The following is a 10,687-nucleotide window of genomic DNA, read 5'->3' as shown; positions in this document are numbered from 1 at the left end:
TGGCCAGATCCTGGGTTTTCTCCGTGTTTGAATCACGTAGTAATGTGATAACACACTGAAGCAGTCAATTAAACCTGGTTTCGATCAATATTTTAGAGGATAACACCGGTTAGGTCTGGGTTAGGTCCGGGATATGCCCGCATCTGGCTCATGATTTTGCCTTCTTCGCATACTTGTTGGCCAGATCCTGGGTTTTTTTCGTGTTTCAATCACGTGGTAATGTGGTAACACACTGAGGCAGTCTATTAAACCTGGATTCGGATAGCATTTTAGAGGATAACACCGGTTAGGTCTGGATTAGGTCTGGGTTATGCCCGCATCTGGCTCATGATTTTGCCTTCTTCGCATACTTGTTGGCCAGATCCTGGGTTTTTTTCGTGTTTCAATCACGTAGTAACGTGATAACACACTGAAGCAGTCAATTAAACCTGGTTTCGATCAATATTTTAGAGGATAACACCGGTTAGGTCTGGGTTAGGTCTGGGTTATGCCCGCATCTGGCTCATGATTTTGCCTTCTTCGCATACTTGTTGGCCAGATCCTGGGTTTTTTCCGTGTTTGAATCACGTAGTAATGTGATAACACACTGAAGCAGTCAATTAAACCTGGTTTCGATCAATATTTCAGAGTATAACACCGGTTAGGTCTGGGTTAGGTCTGGGATATGCGCGCATCTGGCTTACACTTTCGCCTTTTTCGCACACTTGTTGGCCAGATCCTGGGTATTTTCCGTGTTTGAAACACGTAGTAATGTGGTAACACACTGAAGCAGTCAATAAAACCTGGTTTCGATCAATATTTTAGAGGATAACACCGGTTAGGTCTGGGTTAGGTCTGGGATTTGCGCGCATCTGGCTTATACTTTCGCCTTTTTCGCAAACTTGTTGGCCAGATCCTGGGTATTTTCCGTGTTTGAAACACGTAGTAATGTGGTAACACACTGAAGGAGTCAATTAAACCTGGTTTCGACCAATATTTCAGAGGATAACACCGGTTAGGTCTGGGTTAGGTCTGGGATATGCGCGCATCTGGCTTATACTTTCGCCTTTTTCGCATACTTGTTGGCTAGATCCTGGGTTTTTTTCGGGTTTGAATAACGCAGTAATGTGGTACCACACTGAAGCAGTCAATTAAACCTGGTTTCGATCAATATTTTAAAGGATAACGCCGGTTAGGTCTGGGTTAGGTCTGGGAAATGCGCGCATCTGGCTTATACTTTCGCCTTTTTCGCAGACTTGTTGGCCAGATCCTGGGTATTTTCCGTGTTTGAAACACGTAGTAATGTGGTAACACACTGAAACAGTCAATTAAACCTGGTTTCGATCAATATTTCAGGGGATAACGCCGGTTAGGTCTGGGTTAGGTCTGGGATATGCGCGCATCTGGCTTATACTTTCGCCTTTTTCGCAAACTTGTTGGCCAGATCCTGGGATTTTTTCGTGTTTGAATCACGTAGTAATGTGGTAACACACTGAACCAGTCAATTAAACCTGGTTTCGATCAATATTTTAGAGGATAACATCGGTTAGGTCTGGGATAGGTCCGGGATATGCCCGCATCTGGCTCATGATTTCGCCTTTTTCGCAGACTTGTTGGCCAGATCCCGGGTATTTTCCGTGTTTGAATCACGTACTAATGTGGTAACACACTGAAGCAGTTAATTAAACCTGGTTTCGATCAATATTTCAGCGGATAACACCGGTTAGGTCTGGGTTAGGTCTGGGATATGCGCGCATCTGGCTTATACTTTCGCCTTTTTCGCAAACTTGTTGGCTAGATCCTGGGTTTTTTTCTGGTTTGAATAACGCAGTAATGTGGTACCACACTGAAGCAGTCAATTAAACCTGGTTTCGATCACTATTTTAGAGGATAACGCCGGTTAGGTCTGGGTTAGGTCTGGGAAATGCGAGCATCTGGCTTATACTTTCGCCTTTTTCGCAAACTTGTTGGCCAGATCCTGGGTTTCTTTCGTGTGTGAATCACGTAGTAATGTGGTAATACACTGAAGCTGTCAATTAAACCTGGTTTCGATCAATATTTTAGAGGATAACACCGGTTAGGTCTGGGTTAGGTATGGGTTATGCCCTCATCTGGCTCATGACTTTGCCTTCTTCGCATACTTGTTGGCCAGATCCTGGGTTTTTTTCGTGTTTGAATCACGTAGGAATGTGGTAACACACTGAAGCAGTCAATTAAACCTGGTTTCGATCAATATTTTAGAGGATAACACCGGTTAGGTCTGGAATAGGTCCGGGATATGCCCGCATCTGGCTCATGATTTTGCCTTCTTCGCATACTTGTTGGCCAGATCCTGGGTTTTTTTCGTGTTTGAATCACGTAGTAATGTGGTATCACACTGAAACTGTCAATTAAACCTGGTTTTGATCAATATTTTAGAGGATAACACCGGTTAGGTCTGGGATAGGTCCGGGATATGCCCGCATCTGGCTCATGATTTTGCCTTCTTCGCATACTTGTTGGCCAGATCCTGGGGTTTTTTCGTGTTTGAATCACGTAGTAATGTGGTAACAAACTGAAGCAGTCAATAAAACCTGGTTTCGATCAATATTTTAGAGGATGACACCGGTTAGGTCTGGGTTAGGTCTGAGATATGCGCGCATCTGGCTTATACTTTCGCCTTTTTCGCAAACTTGTTGGCCAGATCCTGGGTATTTTCCGTGTTTAAAACACGTAGTAATGTGGTAACACACTGAAGCAGTCAATTAAACCTGGTTTCGATCAATATTTCAGAGTATAACACCGGTTAGGTCTGGGTTAGGTCTGGGATATGCGCGCATCTGGCTTATACTTTCGCCTTTTTCGCAAACTTGGTGGCCAGATCCTGGGTATTTTCCGTGTTTGAACCACGTAGTAATGTGGTAACACACTGAAGCAGTCAATAAAACCTGGTTTAGATCAATATTTTAGAGGATAACACCGGTTAGGTCTGGGTTAGGTCTGGGATTTGCGCGCATCTGGCTTATACTTTCGCCTTTTTCGCAAACTTGTTGGCCAGATCCTGAGTATTTTCCGTGTTTGAAACACGTAGTAATGTGGTAACACACTGAAGCAGTCGATTTAACCTGGTTTCGATCAATATTTCAGAGGATAACACCGGTTAGGTCTGGGTTAGGTCTGAGATATGCGCGCATCTGGCTTATACTTTCGCCTTTTTCGCAAACTTGTTGGCTAGATCCTGGGTTTTTTTCTGGTTTGAATAACGCAGTAATGTGGTACCACACTGAAGCAGTCAATTAAACCTGGTTTCGATAACTATTTTAGAGGATAACGCCGGTTAGGTCTGGGTTAGGTCTGGGAAATGCGCGCATCTGGCTTATACTTTCGCCTTTTTCGCAAACTTGTTGGCCAGATCCTGGGTTTCTTTCGTGTGTGAATCACGTAGTAATGTGGTAATACACTGAAGCTGTCAATTAAACCTGGTTTCGATCAATATTTTAGAGGATAACACCGGTTAGGTCTGGGTTAGGTATGGGTTATGCCCTCATCTGGCTCATGATTTTGCCTTCCTCGCATACTTGTTGGCCAGATCCTGGGGTTTTTTCGTGATTGAATCACGTAGTAATGTGGTAACACACTGAAGCAGTCAATTAAACCTGGTTTCGATGAACATTTTAGAGGATAACACCGGTTAGGTCTGGGATAGGTCCGGGATATGCGCGCATCTGGCTTATGCTTTCGCCTTTTTCGCAAACTTGTTTGCCAGATCCTGGGCATTTTCCGTGTTTGAAACACGTAGTAATGTGGTAACACACTGAAGCAGTCAATTAAACCTGGTTTCGATCAATATTTCAGGGGATAACGCCGGTTAGGTCTGGGTTAGGTCTGGGCTATGCGCGCATCTGGCTTATACTTTCGCCTTTTTCGCAAACTTGTTGGCCAGATCCTGGGATTTTTTCGTGTTTGAATCATGTAGCAATGTGGTAACACACTGAAGCAGTCAATTAAACCTGGTTTCGATCAATATTTTAGAGGATAACGCCGGTTAGGTCTGGGAAATGCGCGCATCTGGCTCATACTTTCGCCTTTTTCGCAAACTTGTTGGCCAGATCCTGGGTTTTTTTCGTGTTTGAATCATGTAGTAATGTGGTAACACACTGAAGCAGTCAATTAAACCTGGTTTCGATCAATATTTTAGAGGATAACACCGGTTAGGTCTGGGATAGGTCCGGGATATGCCCGCATCTGGCTCATGATTTTGCCTTCTTCGCATACTTGTTGGCCAGATCCTGGGGTTTTTTCGTGTTTGAATCACGTAGTAATGTGGTAACAAACTGAAGCAGTCAATAAAACCTGGTTTCGATCAATATTTTAGAGGATGACACCGGTTAGGTCTGGGTTAGGTCTGAGATATGCGCGCATCTGGCTTATACTTTCGCCTTTTTCGCAAACTTGTTGGCCAGATCCTGGGTATTTTCCGTGTTTAAAACACGTAGTAATGTGGTAACACACTGAAGCAGTCAATTAAACCTGGTTTCGATCAATATTTCAGAGTATAACACCGGTTAGGTCTGGGTTAGGTCTGGGATATGCGCGCATCTGGCTTATACTTTCGCCTTTTTCGCAAACTTGGTGGCCAGATCCTGGGTATTTTCCGTGTTTGAACCACGTAGTAATGTGGTAACACACTGAAGCAGTCAATAAAACCTGGTTTAGATCAATATTTTAGAGGATAACACCGGTTAGGTCTGGGTTAGGTCTGGGATTTGCGCGCATCTGGCTTATACTTTCGCCTTTTTCGCAAACTTGTTGGCCAGATCCTGAGTATTTTCCGTGTTTGAAACACGTAGTAATGTGGTAACACACTGAAGCAGTCGATTTAACCTGGTTTCGATCAATATTTCAGAGGATAACACCGGTTAGGTCTGGGTTAGGTCTGAGATATGCGCGCATCTGGCTTATACTTTCGCCTTTTTCGCAAACTTGTTGGCTAGATCCTGGGTTTTTTTCTGGTTTGAATAACGCAGTAATGTGGTACCACACTGAAGCAGTCAATTAAACCTGGTTTCGATAACTATTTTAGAGGATAACGCCGGTTAGGTCTGGGTTAGGTCTGGGAAATGCGCGCATCTGGCTTATACTTTCGCCTTTTTCGCAAACTTGTTGGCCAGATCCTGGGTTTCTTTCGTGTGTGAATCACGTAGTAATGTGGTAATACACTGAAGCTGTCAATTAAACCTGGTTTCGATCAATATTTTAGAGGATAACACCGGTTAGGTCTGGGTTAGGTATGGGTTATGCCCTCATCTGGCTCATGATTTTGCCTTCCTCGCATACTTGTTGGCCAGATCCTGGGGTTTTTTCGTGATTGAATCACGTAGTAATGTGGTAACACACTGAAGCAGTCAATTAAACCTGGTTTCGATGAACATTTTAGAGGATAACACCGGTTAGGTCTGGGATAGGTCCGGGATATGCGCGCATCTGGCTTATGCTTTCGCCTTTTTCGCAAACTTGTTTGCCAGATCCTGGGCATTTTCCGTGTTTGAAACACGTAGTAATGTGGTAACACACTGAAGCAGTCAATTAAACCTGGTTTCGATCAATATTTCAGGGGATAACGCCGGTTAGGTCTGGGTTAGGTCTGGGCTATGCGCGCATCTGGCTTATACTTTCGCCTTTTTCGCAAACTTGTTGGCCAGATCCTGGGATTTTTTCGTGTTTGAATCATGTAGCAATGTGGTAACACACTGAAGCAGTCAATTAAACCTGGTTTCGATCAATATTTTAGAGGATAACGCCGGTTAGGTCTGGGAAATGCGCGCATCTGGCTCATACTTTCGCCTTTTTCGCAAACTTGTTGGCCAGATCCTGGGTTTTTTTCGTGTTTGAATCATGTAGTAATGTGGTAACACACTGAAGCAGTCAATTAAACCTGGTTTCGATCAATATTTTAGAGGATAACACCGGTTAGGTCTGGGTTAGGTCTGGGTTATGCCCGCATCTGGCTCATGATTTTGCCTTCTTCGCATACTTGTTGGCCAGATCCTGGGCTTTTTTCGTGTTTGAATCACGTAGTAATGTGGTAATACACTGAAGCAGTCAATAAAACCTGGTTTCGATCAATATTTTAGAGGATAACACCGGTTAGGTCTGGGTTAGGTCTGGGTTATGCCCGCATCTGGCTCATGATTTTGCCTTCTTCGCATACTTGTTGGCCAGATCCTGGGTTTTTTCCGTGTTTGATCACGTAGTAAAGTGGTAACACACTGAAGCAGTCAATAAAACCTGGTTTCGATCAATATTTTAGAGGATAACACCGGTTCGGTCTGGGTTAGGTCTGGGATTTGCGCGCATCTGGCTTATACTTTCGCCTTTTTCGCAAACTTGTTGGCCAGATCCTGGGTATTTTCCGTGTGTGAATCACGTAGTAATGTGGTAACACACTGAAGCAGTCAATTAAACCTGGTTTCGATCAATATTTCAGAGGATAACACCGGTTAGGTCTGGGTTAGGTCTGGGATATGCGCGCATCTGGCTTATACTTTCGCCTTTTTCGCAAATTTGTTGGCTAGATCCTGGGTTTTTTTCCGGTTTGAATAACGCAGTAATGTGGTACCACACTGAAGCAGTCAATTAAACCTGGTTTCGATCAATATTTTAGAGGATAACGCCGGTTAGGTCTGGGTTAGGTCTGGGAAATGCGCGCATCTGGCTTATACTTTCACCTTCTTCGCATACTTGTTGGCCAGATCCTGGGGTTTTTTCGTGTTTGAATCACGTAGGAATGTGGTAACACACTGAAGCAGTCAATAAAACCTGGTTTCGATCAATATTTTAGAGGATAACACCGGTTAGGTCTGGGATAGGTCCGGGATATGCCCGCATCTGGCTCATGATTTTGTCTTTTTCGCATACTTATTGGCCAGATCCTGGGCTTTTTCGTGTTCGAATCACGTAGTAATGTGGTAATACACTGAAGCAGTCAATAAAACCTGGTTTCGATCAATATTTTAGAGGATAACACCGGTTAGGTCTGGGATAGGTCCGGGATATGCCCGCATCTGGCTCATGATTTCGCCTTCTTCGCATACTTGTTGGCCAGATCCTGAGTTTTTTCCGTGTTTGAATCACGTAGTAATGTGGTACCACACTGAGGCAGTCAATTAAACCTGGTTTCGACGAATATTTTAGAGGATAACACCGGTTAGGTCTGGGTTAGGTCTGGGTTATGCCCGCAGCTGGCTCATGATTTTGCCTTCTTCGCATACTTGTTGGCCAGATCCTGGGTTTTTTCCGTGTTTGAATCACGTAGTAATGTGGTACCAGACTGAGGCAGTCAATTAAACCTGGTTTCGACGAATATTTTAGAGGATAACACCGGTTAGGTCTGGGATAGGTCCGGGATATGCCCGCATCTGGCTCATGATTTTGCCTTCTTCGCATACTTGTTGGCCAGATCCTGGGTTTTTTTCGTGTTCGAATCACGTAGTAATGTGGTAATACACTGAAGCAGTCAATAAAACCTGGTTTCGATCAATATTTTAGAGGATAACACCGGTTAGGTCTGGGATAGGTCCGGGATATGCCCGCATCAGGCTCATGATTTCGCCTTTTTCGCATACTTGTTGGCCAGATCCTGGGGTTTTTTCGTGTTTGAATCATGTAGGAATGTGGTAACACACTGAAGCAGTCAATTAAATCTGGTTTCGATCAATATTTTAGAGGATAATACCGGTTAGGTCTGGGTGAGGTATGGGTTATGCCCTCATCTGGCTCATGATTTTGCCTTCTTCGCATACTTGTTGGCCAGATCCTGGGTTTTTTTCCAGTTTGAATAACGCAGTAATGTGGTACCACACTGAAGCAGTCAATTAAACCTGGTTTCGATCAATATTTTAGAGGATAACGCCGGTTAGGTCTGGGTTAGGTCTGGGAAATGCGCGCATCTGGCTTATAATTTCGCCTTCTTCGCATACTTGTTGGCCAGATCCTGGGGTACTTTCGTGTTTGAATCACGTAGGAATGTGGTAACACACTGAAGCAGTCAATTAAACCTGGTTTCGATCAATATTTTAGAGGATAACACCGGTTAGGTCTGGGATAGGTCCGGGCTATGCCCGCATCTGGCTCATGATTTTGCCTTCTTCGCATACTTGTTGGCCAGATCCTGGGTTTTTTTCGAGTTTGAATCATGTAGTAATGTGGTAACACACTGAAGCAGCCAATTAAACCTGGTTTCGGTCAATATTTTAGAGGATAACACCGGTTAGGTCTGGGTTAGGTCTGGGTTATGCCCGCATCTGGCCCATGATTTTGCCTTCTTCGCATACTTGTTGGCCAGATCCTGGGTTTTTTTCGTGTTTCAATCACGTAGTAATGTGGTAATACACTGAAGCAGCCAATAAAACCTGGTTTCGATCAATATTTTAGAGGATAACACCGGTTAGGTCTGGGTTAGGTCTGGGTTATGCCCGCATCTGACTCATGATTTTGCCTTCTTCGCATACTTGTTGGCCAGATCCTGGGCTTTTTTCGTGTTTGAATCACGTAGTAATGTGGTAATACACTGAAGCTGTCAATAAAACCTGGTTTCGGTCAATATTTTAGAGGATAACACCGGTTAGGTCTGGGTTAGGTCTGGGTTATGCCCGCATCTGGCCCATGATTTTGCCTTCTTCGCATACTTGTTGGCCAGATCCTGGGTTTTTTTCGTGTTTGAATCACGTAGTAATGTGGTAATACACTGAAGCAGCCAATAAAACCTGGTTTCGATCAATATTTAAGAGGATAACACCGGTTAGGTCTGGGTTAGGTCTGGGTTATGCCCGCATCTGACTCATGATTTTGCCTTCATCGCATACTTGTTGGCCAGATCCTGGGTTTTTTCCGTGTTTGAATCACGTAGTAATGTGATAACACACTGAAGCAGTCAATTAAACCTGGTTTCGATCAATATTTTAGAGGATAACACCGGTTAGGTCTGGGTTAGGTCCGGGCTATGCCCGCATCTGGCTCATGATTTTGCCTTCTTCGCATACTTGTTGGCCAGATCCTGGGTTTTTTTCGTGTTTCAATCACGTAGTAATGTGATAACACACTGAAGCAGTCAATTAAACCTGGTTTCGATCAATATTTTGGAGGATAACACCGGTTAGGTCTGGGTTAGGTCTGGGTTATGCCCGCATCTGGCTCATGATTTTGCCTTCTTCGCATACTTGTTGGCCAGATCCTGGGTTTTTTCCGTGTTTGAATCACGTAGTAATGTGATAACACACTGAAGCAGTCAATTAAACCTGGTTTCGATCAATATTTCAGAGTATAACACCGGTTAGGTCTGGGTTAGGTCTGGGATATGCGCGCATCTGGCTTACACTTTCGCCTTTTTCGCACACTTGTTGGCCAGATCCTGGGTATTTTCCGTGTTTGAAACACGTAGTAATGTGGTAACACACTGAAGCAGTCAATAAAACCTGGTTTCGATCAATATTTTAGAGGATAACACCGGTTAGGTCTGGGTTAGGTCTGGGATTTGCGCGCATCTGGCTTATACTTTCGCCTTTTTCGCAAACTTGTTGGCCAGATCCTGGGTATTTTCCGTGTTTGAAACACGTAGTAATGTGGTAACACACTGAAGGAGTCAATTAAACCTGGTTTCGACAATATTTCAGAGGATAACACCGGTTTGGTCTGGGTTAGGTCTGGGATATGCGCGCATCTGGCTTATACTTTCGCCTTTTTCGCATACTTGTTGGCTAGATCCTGGGTTTTTTTCGGGTTTGAATAACGCAGTAATGTGGTACCACACTGAAGCAGTCAATTAAACCTGGTTTCGATCAATATTTTAAAGGATAACGCCGGTTAGGTCTGGGTTAGGTCTGGGATATGCGCGCATCTGGCTTATACTTTCGCCTTTTTCGCAAACTTGTTGGCCAGATCCTGGGTTTTTTTCGTGTTTGAATCACGTAGTAATGTGGTAACACACTGAACCAGTCAATTAAACCTGGTTTCGATCAATATTTTAGTGGATAACATCGGTTAGGTCTGGGATAGGTCCGGGATATGCCCGCATCTGGCTCATGATTTCGCCTTTTTCGCAGACTTGTTGGCCAGATCCTGGGTATTTTCCGTGTTTGAATCACGTAGTAATGTGGTAACACACTGAAGCAGTCAATTAAACCTGGTTTCGATCAATATTTCAAAGGATAACACCGGTTAGGTCTGGGTTAGGTCTGGGATATGCGCGCATCTGGCTTATACTTTCACCTTTTTCGCAAACTTGTTGGCCAGATCCTGGGTTTTTTCCGTGTTTGAATCACGTAGTGATGTGGTAACACACTGAAGCAGTCAATTAAACCTGGTTTCGATCAATATTTCAGAGGATAACATCGGTTAGGTCTGGGTTAGGTCTGGGATATGCGCGCATCTGGCTTATACTTTCGCATTTTTCGCAAATTTGTTGGCTAGATCCTGGGTTTTTTTCCGGTTTGAATAACGCAGTAATGTGGTACCACACTGAAGCAGTCAATTAAACCTGGTTTCGATCAATATTTTAGAGGATAACGCCGGTTAGGTCTGGGTTAGGTCTGGGAAATGCGCGCATCTGGCATATACTTTCACCTTCTTCGCATACTTGTTGGCCAGATCCTGGGGTTTTTTCGTGTTTGAATCACGTAGGAATGTGGTAACACACTGAAGCAGTCAATTAAACCTGGTTTCGATCAATATT

This window comes from Colletes latitarsis, unplaced genomic scaffold, assembly GCF_051014445.1.
Source record: "Colletes latitarsis isolate SP2378_abdomen unplaced genomic scaffold, iyColLati1 scaffold0023, whole genome shotgun sequence".
Classification (NCBI taxonomy): Eukaryota; Metazoa; Arthropoda; class Insecta; order Hymenoptera; family Colletidae; genus Colletes; species Colletes latitarsis.
Note: the sequence above shows the minus strand (reverse complement) of the source record.